This window comes from Varanus komodoensis, unplaced genomic scaffold, assembly GCF_004798865.1.
Source record: "Varanus komodoensis strain SLA01 unplaced genomic scaffold, ASM479886v1 scaffold2, whole genome shotgun sequence".
NCBI lineage: Eukaryota > Metazoa > Chordata > Lepidosauria > Squamata > Varanidae > Varanus > Varanus komodoensis.
The window spans coordinates 16978829-16992839 of NW_025335568.1; the positions used below are offsets into that span (position 1 = coordinate 16978829).

A 14011-nucleotide genomic window follows, 5' to 3' on the forward strand; every position below is an offset into this window, starting at 1 on the left:
TGACCTGAGGGGCTCATCTTCCGGTGTCATATCTTTTTGCCTTTTGGTACTGTCCATGGGGTTTTCATGGCAAAGATACTGGAGTGGGTTGCCATTTCCTTCTCCAGTATACTGTATACTTTGCACAAAGAAGCTGCTGGCATTCCAGAATATTCAGACTTGATCTCAGCTCAGCTTGCTTCCTGGTCGTGGTGAAATTGTTTGGTGAGTGCAAACCATGATCTTTGCATCCCTAGTTATGGGTTCAGCATCACAATAAGACATGCCTTAAACAACTCAGACTTCTTAAGCCAACAATAAGACTTGTGGTTTTTAGCTAGATAGCAAATGAGACACCACAAGCCATATTTCAGTTTTGATGGCCTGGCTCACACCATGGACTGCAGACTTACAAGGACTATCTCAGAAACCTGCTAGAAGGTATTAGCAGGTAGGGATTTGTTTTGGAAAATCATAGCTACAAAATTCTAAAAGCAAATCAGTGCAATTTACTAAAATTCTATAAAACATACAGTCAGCAAAACAAGAATAGCAGTGAAAAAGAAAGCTTGTATATAACAGCTTGAAAACCCCTAATTCAAAACATACCTACTGAAAAAGGACACTCCAATACTTCTATAAAATATTTATTTTGAAAGTGAAGGGCCAGCAAAACACTCTCAGGACATTCCATAGGCTGTGCACCAATAACCAAGAAGGCTACTCTTCTCATCCAATTAAACTGCACATCCATGGACTGCAAGCTGGCAAGATGAGTCCCAGAAACAAAGCACAGTTTAAAGTAGGTTCATGTGGCTGCTGCCTCTTTAAGATTTACACTAAGGGCAGAATCCTATGGACTGATATTGTTTGGAAGTCCCTGGACTTGGAGGCTTCTGAGGTCCCTAGACCCTGCTGAGCTGAAACAGGTGAAGCAGCAGAGGCAATGTAGTACCCTTGCCCTCTGATCTTTATTTTCGTTAAACAGGCTTTCTAGTCTATGTAGCAAGGGAGCTTTGGAGAAAGAAGGAAGGAGGCTGGAAGAGAGTGGCAGTAAATTGTATCCTGGCCTCTGATCTTTTCCTCTCCCCACCCAAAAAACGCTCCCTTATCCATCTCCTTGATTTTTGGTTTTCCCATCTTGGAGAGGCAGCCAGCAAGGTTCTGTCTGTGCCAGCAGTAGGGCTGGGAAAAGATGGATCTCAAACTCCCCTTTCTGAAGTTGGAGTGTTTTCTTCCAAGTTACCCAAATGACTTCTTGATCTTGACTGAATTATACCCTAAGAGAACTGGGCAAATAATCAACACTATTGCTCAATTTATATCATGGTATTTTACTGTTAACATTGAAGAAGTTGAAATTGTGAAAGATCTTACATAGCTCAGTCATCAATTATGATGGTTACTAATAGCTAATAAATCTGAACATGAACAGCTGTGAATGAGCTAGAAGAAATAATGCACTGAAAGGACATTTCATTGGATGCCAGGGCCAAGATCATCCATAATATTGTATTCCTGATCACTGTGTATGGGTGTAAAAGCTGGGCAGTGAAGACAATGCATGCATGGTGCTGGAGGAGAGCTTTGTGAATACTCTGGACCAGCAGAAGGCAAGCCAGTGGGTCCTAGTTCAAATCAAGCCAGAACTTTCCCTAGAAGCAAAACTGACAAAAAGCTACCAAGAATGACAAAGCTGGTATATTTTGGTCACATCATAAAAGGGCAAAACTTCCTGGAGAAGACACTCATGTTGGGGAAGTTGAAGGCAGAAGGAACAAAAAAGACCGTATAAGAGATGGCTTGACTCCATAAAGGGAGGCGCAGTCTTGTGTTTATAAGAACTGAGTAAGGCTGTCATGGATAAGACATTTCGGAGCGCTCTCATTCATAGGGTTGCCGTAAGTTGGAGACGACTTGGCGGCACATAACAACAACCATTGTAACTATTATCTGAGTGTGTCATGCACTCAGTGCTAAAGTGACAAGCAAATGTAATGTGAGATCTCAAATATGGCCACACATCTCTTGAGGAACATTTGTCAAGTCGCTCAGTGTGCTGTGTGATCATCAGATGTCAGTTTGATATGTGTGTTCAACTTCAAAGAGATTTGCTGGAAGCAAGTTTCAGGGATGCTTTGCATATGCTATTGGGGTGTTTTTCTTTTGCTTTGCTTGTGGTCATCCTGCAAGGAATGCCCATGGGAGAAGAGAGGTCACAGCTATTTTTAACTGTGCATGTTTAAATAGCATGCCTGAAGAAGGTGTTCATGATCACATATTTCTGACAACATTATGCAGAAGTATGGGGTTAAAACAGCGAAATGTTTTTTTTATCCCCCATCAGATTATGGGAAAGTATTGAAGAGAGCCACATTCATATTATAAAGATATGTGGCCCATTTTTTTTGTGTTCCAGCATTTCCCATTAAAGATTGTACGGAAGAGGTCCTTTGTAAAAAAAAAAAAAAAAAAAGGAAATTGACTGCTCTGAAATGGCTGTAGATACTTTTAATCTTGATTTAGCTGTTAAAATGGGTATAACATGCCGCACATTTCACTGTACAAAACAATTCAGCATCTTCCTTTCTTTGACTTTGTGTGAACCAGAATCTAGAAACAAGGCATGCATAGCCAATATGTCCCTGGATCCACTCAGGCTCTGACACCCACAGTTGTGAGAATACATTGTGCAAGGTTTCTTCATGGAATCTGAATTCAGGTGTGTTCAGTTCAGGGAACTTTTCAGAAAGTATTAAGTTTAACACTGCCTTTAGTGAAGGCGTGTCCTGGATGACTTGCTGTTGTTTTAAGCGTTCATTTGAGAAACTCCTTTAATCTATTACAAAGGCTTGCAAGATGTGTGTTATTCCAACCGATTCATATCATTTGTATTCAGAATGAGTTGGTTCCCCTGGAAAGGTATCACCCTATTTGACAGGTCCCAAACCCAGCCTATTTTGACATCTGCTCCTAATTTGTCTGTTTTTAAAAAAACTAATGTCTCATTAGCTGGGGTTAAGTTCCTGCCGGAGTGAAGCATGGTAAATTCCCTTTGATTTGGCTAGTATTGTTGGGCACTTGCTTCTCTTTCTTCCACTGAATCACTGAGGTTTATAAGTGCTGAACTGTGATTGGCTCATGCCCTTTCTTAGCTAGCTTATGGTGGATTTAGGTACTGCATCCTTTCATTGACACAAACCCACCATATTTACTCATTTGATTTATACTTTCCACTCAAAAACAAGGCTCAAGGCAGCTCTGTGGTAGGATAGGCATAAAATTTGAGTTACCCAAATAGTCTGAAAGTATGTGCTGGACTCAAAAGCCTAGTTTTCAACCAGTTGCAAAATCCTGTGAGTGGAAAACAATGTGACAACAGTTAGCAGTTTAAAACACACACACCAGTTCTAAGTATATTGAATAACTTCATTGCTATAAAAAGTACAATGGGAGAACAGTATTTTCAAATCATTATAAAATCATTGGAAGAATTTCTGTCTGCCATTTAACTCATCATTCCACTGGCGATGAATCCAATCCTATGCCTGTATAGACAGAAAAAAGTCCTCCAAGCCCCATCATGCTGCAGCCAGCCAGGCTAGGAGATGTAGAACTCTTTTCTGTCTAAACGACCATACATTATTTGCATACCCAAAATGTACCTCCTCACTGTAAGGTTCACCTACCTTTTCTTATAAATGTTTGAAGGAGGAATATTTACAATCTTGGAAGCTTACTGGTCTTATAGTTCAAAAGTTTAATTATTTATTTGTTGTATTCATATCCTGTTTTTTCCTCCAAGGGCCCCAAGGAGAGACGCATGACTCATCTCTGCTCCATTTTCTCACCACAAAAACCCTGTGAGGTAGGTTGAGAGGCAGTGGCTGTTAAAATGGCCCAGTGGGCTGAGTGGGGGCTAGAACCCAGTTCTCCCAAGTTTGGGTCCTGCAGTCTGAGTGCTGCAGCACACTGTCTCTATGGTATTGTTACTCCAAATCATCCAGAGTAGGGCAATACAAAAATAATCACCACCACAGCCACTGTTTCTTATGCTGTTTTTGGTAAAGATTTATTCCATTTTCCTAGCAGACTTAAAAACATCTTTTTAAAGTAGGATATCCTAAGCATCCTAACCCTTCTATATGTTAGGCGGCATAAAAATGTTTTAATAAATAAATAAATAAGTGTAAAGGGAAGCAATTTTCACAGTATACCTAGGTGTGACTGAAGTGTTATATATGAAATTGAAAGGGGAGAATATCTATTATATTCATAAAATGGCTTTTGAGTACATCATAGCAGAGCAAAATCAAGAGCGAGAGGAAGACAGTGGTTTAAAAAACAGTTGACTTAATGCATGTAAAATGCAGCAATATTGTGTATAAAAGGGATGGGCAGAGGATAGACCTCCAGATGTTTTGGACTTCAGCTCCCAGAAGCCCCTGCACACATGGCCAATTGCCAGGAACGCTGACAGCTAAGGTCCAAAACATCTGTAGATCTACTTTCTGCCCACCCTGGGGTACAATTCCTCACATCTCTTTCCATTATAAGTGAAAAAATGGGCAGCAGCCTTGGAGTCTGGATCCAAGTGAAATAATAATCTAAGTAATCAACAAATGGTCAAGGAATGCCTGATTCTTTCCATGAGTTCAAATCTCCAGGGCCTCATAAACTGCTAGAGTAATAAAGGAACTGCCAGAAGAATGCTCAGGATCACTGTCTATTATCTTTGGGAAATCATGGAAGATGGGTGAAGTGCCAGATGACTGGAGGATGTCTAACATTATCCCAATATTCAAAAAGGGGAAAAAAGGAGGATCCTGGGAATTACAGACCAGTTAGTCTAACACAAATCCCTGGGAAAATTCTGGAGTCACCCCTGAAGACAATGGAATAATTACTAGAAGACAGTATGGATTTATCAAGAACAAGTCTTACCAGACTAATCTGATCTCATTTTTTGATTTGGGTAACCTGCCCTGTGGACTGCAGGACTGCTGTGGACTTAATATATCTTGATTTCAGCAAAGCTTTTGATGAAGTGTCCCATGGCATTCTGATCAGCAAACTAGGTAAAAGTGGGCTAGATGGAACAACTGTCAAGTAGATCCATAACTGGCTAGAGCACCGGAAACAGAGAATGATTCTCAATGACACCTTCTCAAACTGGGAAGAAGTAACAAGTGAAGTACTGAAGGGCTCAGTCCTGGGCCAGTACTCTAGCATTTTTATCAATGACTGGGATGAAGAGATGAAAAGAAAGCTGATCACATTTGCAGATGACACAACATTCATTAGGATGGCTAATAGCGTGGAATGCAGAACAAAATTCAAAGTGATCTTCATAGGCTGGGTGCTGGACTGAAAGCAACAGAATGAAATTCAAGAGGGACAAATGACACGTTGTACACCTAGGAAAGGGGAACCAAATGCACAGTTAAATGATGGAAAATACTTGGCTCAACAATGCTACAACTGAGAATGATCTTGGTATTATTGTAGATCACAGGGTGAATAAGAGTCAACAATGTGATGTAGCTGCAAAAAAAGCTAATGCTATATTAAGCTGCATTAATAGAAGTATAGCATCCAGATCACATGAGGTACTGGCTCCTTCTATTCAACACTAGTTAGACTCCTTCTGGAGTACTCTGTCCAGTTCTGGGAACCACACTTCAAGAAAGATGGAGACAAACAAGAAAAGGTTCAGAAAGGGCAACGAAGATGATCAGGGGAACAATAAAGGCCTTTAGAAACAAAGCAATGGGAAGAGAGATTGAAAGAACTGGTCATGTTCAGCCTTGAGAAGAGAAGACTGAGGGCTGATATGATAGCACTCTTCAAACACTCAAAAGGCTGTTGCACAGATGAGGCCAGGATCTCTTCTCAGTCATCCCAGAGTTCAGGACATGGAATAATGAGTTCAAGCTGCAAGAAGCCAGAGTCCAGCTAGACATCATGAAAAGCTTCCTGACTGTTAGAGTAGTACGGCAATGGAACCAAAGACTTAGAGCTTTCCCATCCTGGAGGTATTCAAGAGGCAGTTGGACAGCCTTCTGAGAGGGATGCTTTAACTTGGAGTCCTGCCTTGAGCAGGGAGTTGGACTTGATGGCCATCTAAGGCCCATTTCAACTCTACTATTCTATGATTCTAAGTGCCCCTTCCTATTTTCTTTTTTATTTCTGTTTCTTTAATAAGTGGGCTCTGTTTGCTAATGTAAACTCTGTTCATACTCTTCACCCTTACATGGTCATCTGTGAGCAAATGCAGGGCTATAAAGTGCCAGTGACTCACTAGATGCATAACCTTGGGATTATTGAAGTTCTGCATGCAACTCAAGGGCTATTGCTGCCACTAGATCCCCTTATAATGTAAACCTGGTACAGATTAAATGTGATTTATAAAAGGACCACCAAGTTTGCCCAGATCTTCTTGGCCACACGTACAGGCCTCACATGGAAGCTCCAGTTCACACAGTTAGTCTGTCCATAGGCACTTTGGCAGCAAGGGCAATTTTATGGGATCTACCAAGCATCCACATACTGTAATTATCACCATATGGCATGCCTCCTCTTCCATCCCATGCTGGTGTCTTAATCTTTCACTGGCCTGGATCACTCTTCACATTTGCGTTGATTTGTTCGTTTATACTTGGCAGATTTTAGCTGCTGCTGCTTTTGTTAAGGGAGTGCTTTTTAGTGTCATTTGACTGTTCATGGGAGAGGTAGGATAGAAGGAATGCAAGCAAGGCAGCTGGTGGCCTGTGGTGTTGACACGAGGAGAGGCACCAGCAGCCAGGGAACTGATTTATTGGTGAGGCCAGCATCCCTGCTCAGAGCCAAGTCAGAAGATTTCTGATGTGGTTTCCAGCATCATCCAAAGTAATTGGCCCGGGTGTGTGTGTGTTCACATCATCAGAATGGCAGGGGTGGCAACAGTGCTGGAGTGCTATGTCAATCTTCCAGAATTTCATGGGTTACGAGTGCAGTGAGTCACTGGCACTTTCTAGCCACACTTTTCAGCAAAATAATTGCAGATTTAATACGTATGAGAATGCAGACATTTTGTACTTCAAGCAGCCTGTTCAGCATGATGTAGCTGTTTGAAGAGAGGTGAGGTGGGATACCAACTTAGGTCTTTTCAGACTGCCCTAAAGCCATCTCATGTCTTTCCAACCTGTGTCCATGTCCCAGATCACACATTACCATAAGCCCATGTACTGAGTAACCCTGGTTTATTGGGACAGGATGGTGCACTTATTCATGCAACACACTTGCTTACATTTGGCTTCTTCTGCAAGTAGAAATGGCCAAATGTACGATGGACTCTTTGGGTTTGCACAACATGACAACTAACAACAAACATCAGGTTGATTTTGTCATTAGTTGGTTGTTGCGTCATATGAATCCACTCATGGTTACAGTGATTGGTTCTTATCATGGTTGCCAACCATGGAGATTGAGTCAGTCAGCCCCCAGGTTGCTGCCCATATTGATATCTCAGGGATTTTTGGATTCTTCCAAACATGTTCTAGAGCAGGGCAGTCCAATCTTTTGGACCTAGAGGGACACAGGAGGACTTCAACATGGAAGCCAGGAGACGCACAGTAAATTGCATTTCCATATTGTAAATTAAAGTGTCCAAAATATACTTTTCATTTAATATACACAATATGTTAACCATTAAAATGAGGGAGAAAACCAATATGAGGTCCCAGAGTTCACTTTTCTCCATAGTTCCTTCTTTGACCACAGCTGAAGCACAATGGCTGTTCTTCTGGGGTGGGCCATCCCTTGCTTTCCTGTTTCTCCTGGCCAGAAATCTCCCATGTAAGCCCCCTGGCCCCTCCTTCTGTCTTGGAATTGGCATGCTGAGCCTCTTGTACTTGAGCCGACAAAGTCTTCTCAGCATGCTGTGCCCACTCCTGCTGACAAGCACAAAGGTTGCCAGCCCAACCCGCTCTCTTCCTGAGCAATTCCTTCCCTCTTACCAGACCCGTCCTCAGAAACTTCCCAAGTCAATGTGGACTTTTTTTTCTGGTGGTGACAGTGGGTGAGGGTGGGAGGAGAGAGTCCAAAGTTACCAAATGGAGCAAGAACAGCTGTTGTCTGGCAGAGGTCTGCACAGGAGGCAGGGTCCCAGTCAGACGCAGGCCCTGGAGTTGAGAGCTGGTGGGGCTGAGCCTTTTCTGAACTTCACTGCAAAGATGAAAAGAGTGCCACAGCCCTGTCAGTCATCCCATGAAACAGCCAGTAGAGGTAGGAGAAGAGCAGAACACTGAGATGAAGGGAATGTTGACAGCATGTTCTGGAAGAGTGATATTTTCTTGAATAATGGTGCTTGTTCTGCTAAAGCAGGCGTTGATCCAAAGCCATCAGAAGCCACCTTCCCTCCTGTGCCACCAGTATTCTGAACTTCAGGAGCCAAGCAGTTATACCATGGTTGTTGCCAGCCAGATGCCCGCCAGATGCTGAGGATTACAGTTCCCGTAATCCTGGCCCCTGGCCTTGCTAACTAGGATCAATGGGAGTTGACATGCAAAATGCCTGGAGAGAGACAGGGCTATAAAGCTTCACTCCAGGGATAGGTAGTCCTCTTGGCTGCAGTTCCAGCCTGAATGGAACGCATTGACATCCCTACTTCAGTCTGGCCAGTTGATGTCCTTCAGCCAAGAGGGACATGCCAGGCCCTATAAAGCATTGTGGCCAAGCCAGCTTTTCAGAGTGGGCAGCTCCTTGAATGCTTGCATGCTCTGGCTACACTGAACTCTGACTCTGAGCTCCTGAGCACCTTTGTGCTTGTCAACTGGAGCAGTATGGGGCATGCTGGGGCAAGCTCTTGGGAGACCACCAGTCTGACCTGCGCTCTTCCTGAGCAGGATGGGATGATGGCCTCACGAGAGCTCTCTGCAATCATCATACCTTCACTGGGGCCTGAACAGAGGATCCAAGTAGAAAGAGGGTTGCAGAGCAAGGCCTTGAGGGGCTCATGTTGCCTGCAAGCTGCATGTTGGACCACCCCATTCTAGAGGTACTGCAATGAGTAAGAATTCAGTTGCTTCTTCCATTATTAGGCTGAGATTTGCTATCAGCATCCTTCTTGACAATGGCCAGGTTTCAAGAGCTCTTAAAAAGTAGTGTGCTACTTGGATTAGAATTGGTGAACATGCCTGTCATTCTATTCTGCAGCACAGGAAAAAGAAAAGTTAGAATACATACATAGGCATGCAAATAGCTTTTTGATATGGACTGATATTGTCAAGAATTACATCACGGCCAGAAGTAGGGCTGTGCCGGCAGACCAAAGTTGCTCTGCCTGTGGTTTGAGGACTTACAGGCAGTTCTCGCTGCATTGTTCATCCACTGGTGGACTTCAAATGTGCAGAAGTGTTTGTACATGTTTCTGTAAATTCACGTGTCCAAATTTATGCAGATGTGCAAATTGACTCAAAGGTATGTATTCATGCTTTATGGGGAAATCTGTAGACTCTGTGCAACCTGGGAAAGCTGGTTCTCTGTGGAATCTGCTGGGCAGACTCTGAGAAATCTGGACTCAGTTGACTCTGTTGCAGATTTCTCCAACATCCCTGGCCAAAAGGTTAAGCATTTAACTGCCAGCAGTATTGAAACTGCTAACAAACACAGAGGTATCCCATGAAATTTCTTTCTCCTTGCAATAACCTGTTCTTGAACTGCTTAAAGTTTATATATTTGAAAACAGAGTTGAATATATGTGTCTTTGTTTCTTTTGCTTAACATTACAGTTTATGCAATGTGGAAACTATTTTCTAGCACATATACCTAAGCAGTGAGCCTTGTGTTATATCCCATTTAGAATTTACTTCTTTGACCAAATGGGAGATTCCAAAATGTTTTACTTGGCTGCATGGGAAATAAATATATAATCTAGTCATTAGGGACTCTCCTACTTCAGTAAAGAAATAGTACTGTGAATATTATTGGTCATGTGACATGCTATATATTCAGAATTTACTATCCATGAACCACCATGAAGTTTGACAGTACATCCATTGTTGGGCAGAGTGAATTGACTGTGCATTGATTCCTTAAGTAGAACCCAACCTTCTTTCTTTGAACTATAAAAAACTTTGCTGCAGGCCTCTGCATAGAGCCCTTCTTAGTAGCTGTTTCCAGCCCTGTTACATTTTTAACACCTATGTGGAGCCTGAATCACAGTCTAGAATTAACAAAAGTACAGTACATGTGGTCAGGGCACCAAGAGCACTCACAAAGATCTGAACGTCTGCAATGGGATGCTTTTTAAAAATCAGATTCCCCCTCCACTTTCTCTGCTATATCAGAAAATGCTTTGGAAGTGTGCAGCAATAATAAAAGTGCCTTTTCATATAGTATAGACAGTTAGAGTTCAAGAAACGTGTGCCAACGATGAGGCTAGTTCTGTGCTTCCCCGAAGCCTGTTTTTAAGACTTCTGTTACTGAAGAGCTGTGGATACATTTTCACTACAAAGACTCACTTTCCACTTTGGATATGTAAGCTGAAAGTATGCATACTCTTTTCCCATGTCAACTCTGTGTGTCAAATAAAAGCCATTACCTTCCTGTTTTGCTCATTCTCTGGGACCAGGAGGGCAACAAAGAAATCGTTGTACCAACCGTTTTGGGACAGCTACAAGCACACCCATAGGAAACTGTTGCACCGGTCTTATTTATGTGTACAAGTGAATAAACAATCTCCTCTAGAAAACTGGCGCAAAAAGTTGGATTTCGCCTCTGTTGTTAAAGGTTAGGGTTAATCCAGAAGGCTGGCAGGAATGATTTCCATGGCCAAACCTGCCTAAGGATTTTGTCACCATTTAGTTGTTTATACATGTACAGTCTTTTCAGAGGTTGTTTTTAAACCTCTGCATTTCTTTTCTCTGCATGGAAGGGTTTGTCTCCATCCCTTCTCCCTTAGCTAAAAAACAATTGGTCAAGCTTTAAAATACGTTGTTATAAAATTTCACAATTTGCTGATACTGGACTCTACAGTGGGGTTTTCCAAGCGTAACATAACAGTCACACAACAATTAAGTTTTTAGGTAATTTCTTGAATGTTTTTTATTATATCCAAAAAGCAGTGGTAAATTAAACATATGTTCTCCTTGTGGAGAATTCAATTTTTTATAAGAAGAGCACAACAATTACCATATGATGGATGTTTTGGAGACTGCTCTTTAGATTGCTTGCATAGCTTCACAGCCTTGTTGTTGATACACTTAGCAACTCATCCTTGGCATATCTACTCAGAAGTGATTGTGCTCTTGATGCTCATAAACCTCTGAACTTGATGGATTATAAGCATCTGGTACAGAGTGTGGGGAGCAATAGAAGCAATTTCCATTGCTCCATTCTGTAAATCTGCTGGTTGTCAGATTTTGGCAATCTGGCTGAAGAGCTTTGCAGGAAGAAGAAAAGAGGCTGGATGGAGCACCATCACAATATGTTGTATCCTGGGGGGGCCCACTCTCCACCTCAAAAAAGCCCACTCCATCAGTTCTCTGAGGTCAGCTTCCTCAAAGAAGCAGCCAGTATGGTTTGAAGGAGCTGTGAGGGAGGGAGGGGGATCGGAGCACACATCCCCAAAGCTGAGGTTTGATTTCTTTTCTGACCTTGGGTCTGGGAATCCAAATTGTCCTGTGCCCCCCTAGATACCATGTAGGGGACTCCGTATTGAACCCCCTTTGTATAAAGAAACAACATAACAGCATATCTCTTGTATGGTATTGCTTACTTTGGTATTGTTTCTACTGTTACAACTTAGCCCTTATACCATAGACTTCAGTAGGGTGGACAGGTGTATTTCTGGTCCAGTAACAAGAGCAACCTGAAGGCCAAATTAAACCTTATTTTGAATGAACAGTTAATATGTCTAGGTTGAAACACAAATTAATGCCAAGAGTGAGATTTTTCTCAGGACCACAGGTTTAATCCTTTCCTCCTTGACCATGATTCCAATGGAAAGAAATCTTATCTCACAGTTTGCATTATGGGGAAAAGATACTATCAGTGTCCTTTTCCCTCAAAGGGTGATTGCTGTGGGGTGGAAGGAAACAGGGAGGAAACCATTAAATGTCTTCTCCCTTGCATTATGGTGGTGGTAAAAATGGTTCCTCCTGCACTAGGTGTTGGCTTTTGGTAAAGCCCACATGCTGTTACAAATCATGCATTAAAAGCAATGTTGGGTTTGGGTCTGATGGTCTAGGATTAATAGTATGTGTACATGGTCTGGTATCTTAACCATTTATTTCCCTTTCTAGCCTTGTTTTGGAGCTAATATTAATGGTTTAAAAATGTTGCTGGGAAGATATAAGCTGTCACCTTTAGTAATACGGCATTCTGGTTTGTGCCCTCTTGAGTTTGCAAGGGTATATTTATAGCAGGTTTCAATAGAAAAAAGCTCTACAATTCATGCGGCCCTTGGTCCCTTATTTTTTTTAATCAGTAATATTAATAACTATGGCCCTTCTGAAAGTTTTAAACAATATTACTTGCACCTTGCTGAAATTCTTCTGATACCCCAAATTAAGAAAAGAAATGCTATACTAAAATGGGAAGACTGAAAGAAGGATTGAACAGAACAGCTTTAGAAGATGAGAAGCTTAGCTATCTGAATTACAGATTAGGTTCTCTTTAAATGTTTTTTCATTTTGCTTACCCTGATATAATGATGATGTGTAATATTATTATTCTTGTGCTTCACTGCTGTTGGTTTACAGTTGCATTTCCATCCAAAGAAAGAGCAAATTCTTTGAGTCAACGAGACTCTGATTTGTGGCAGACCACTTTGCTAATCTGTCTGAACAAAATGCATATTAGCTGCTTTTGTGCATGAAAAGGCCTTAATTTCTATTTAAGCAGTTTTTAAATTATTGAAGCAATATGTATAGGAGAAGGATGCATACATTTCAGTGACTGTGATTTTTGGCTGCAGTTTCTAAGGAAAACAGAAATGGGATTTTCTTTTCCCTGTCTCATACTTCCCTTCCTCCCAGTTAGCTCACCCTTGGTGGTTTCTTTTCAACTTCACTTTAGAACACAATATTATATGTTGTAGGTGATATGAGAGAGAAAAAGTGGTGTTTATTTTGTAATGAATAATGGAATTTGTTCTGTAGTTCTTTTGCGGTTTATTTCATCCTAGACCTCATGGTTTGCAATGCCTTTTTTGATCAGATTTTTTTTAAAAGATTCAACTTGAAGTTTTCTAAAAAGTTTTTTTTTTAAACTGAGAACAGTTTTTTACAAATACTATTCTGCAAAAATGCATCCTACTTTCCAAACAACTCCAGTACAACAGCCACCATGTTAGTGAGAATGTGGGAAATGTAGACTGTAGAGGAAACCCAGCCAGACTTGATCAGAAACACGAGGCACGAATACTTATGTGTTACGGCATCTGATGCGTTGTGTGAACAGGTGTTGCACAGATGTTCCCGCTGAGGATTGAGCATCCTGAGTCATTTTTTTGATGTGTTCATGGGCTTGTACATGCATTTGTGGACACACTTTCAGTCTTTATGTTAATCAAACTGCTCTTCAAACTTTCCATAAGCTTTGAAATGTTTCATGGTGTGAAATGGACAGCGGTTACACAAGAAATGTAACTTCAAAGCCCCATTGGGCATTCTTAATTTATTTGTGGGATTCTTTGCCTTGAGAGGCAGGACTCAGCTACAGGCAAAAGGGGTGAACCAAAAATATTAGCATATTTTATGTAAAAATTCTTACTGTCAGTAACTAAATGTCAGGAGGCATTTTAACCTTTGTGAATGGGGCAAACACCAAATGAGTGATGGATGAGGAAAAGAGGTGCAGAAAGAGGACTGGAGTGGGATCTCAAGCAGGGATTGATCCCTGGGCCCAAGATTTGCAAAACTTGGGTACATTTAGTCTTGTAAAATATTTTGTTGCAGATCAAGCTGCCTGTTACAAGCAAGGGGAGTGAGGGGAGAAAAGAAACCCTGAGAAATGGGAATTTGGAGGAGTGTGTGTGAGAGAGATGTTT

General features: G+C 41.6%; 1 protein-coding gene across 2 annotated transcripts in view; it reads left to right on the plus strand.

The window, feature by feature from the left end:
- Positions 1-1107: 1107 nt before the first annotated feature.
- The window catches only part of BMPR1B (bone morphogenetic protein receptor type 1B), a 228063-nt gene continuing 215159 nt past the window's right edge, over positions 1108-14011 (plus strand). For both annotated transcript variants that reach the window (XM_044429418.1, XM_044429419.1), the window contains exon 1: positions 1108-3847. The gene's annotated coding sequence lies outside the window, so the exon portion shown is untranslated. The remainder of the gene's footprint in view (positions 3848-14011) is intronic.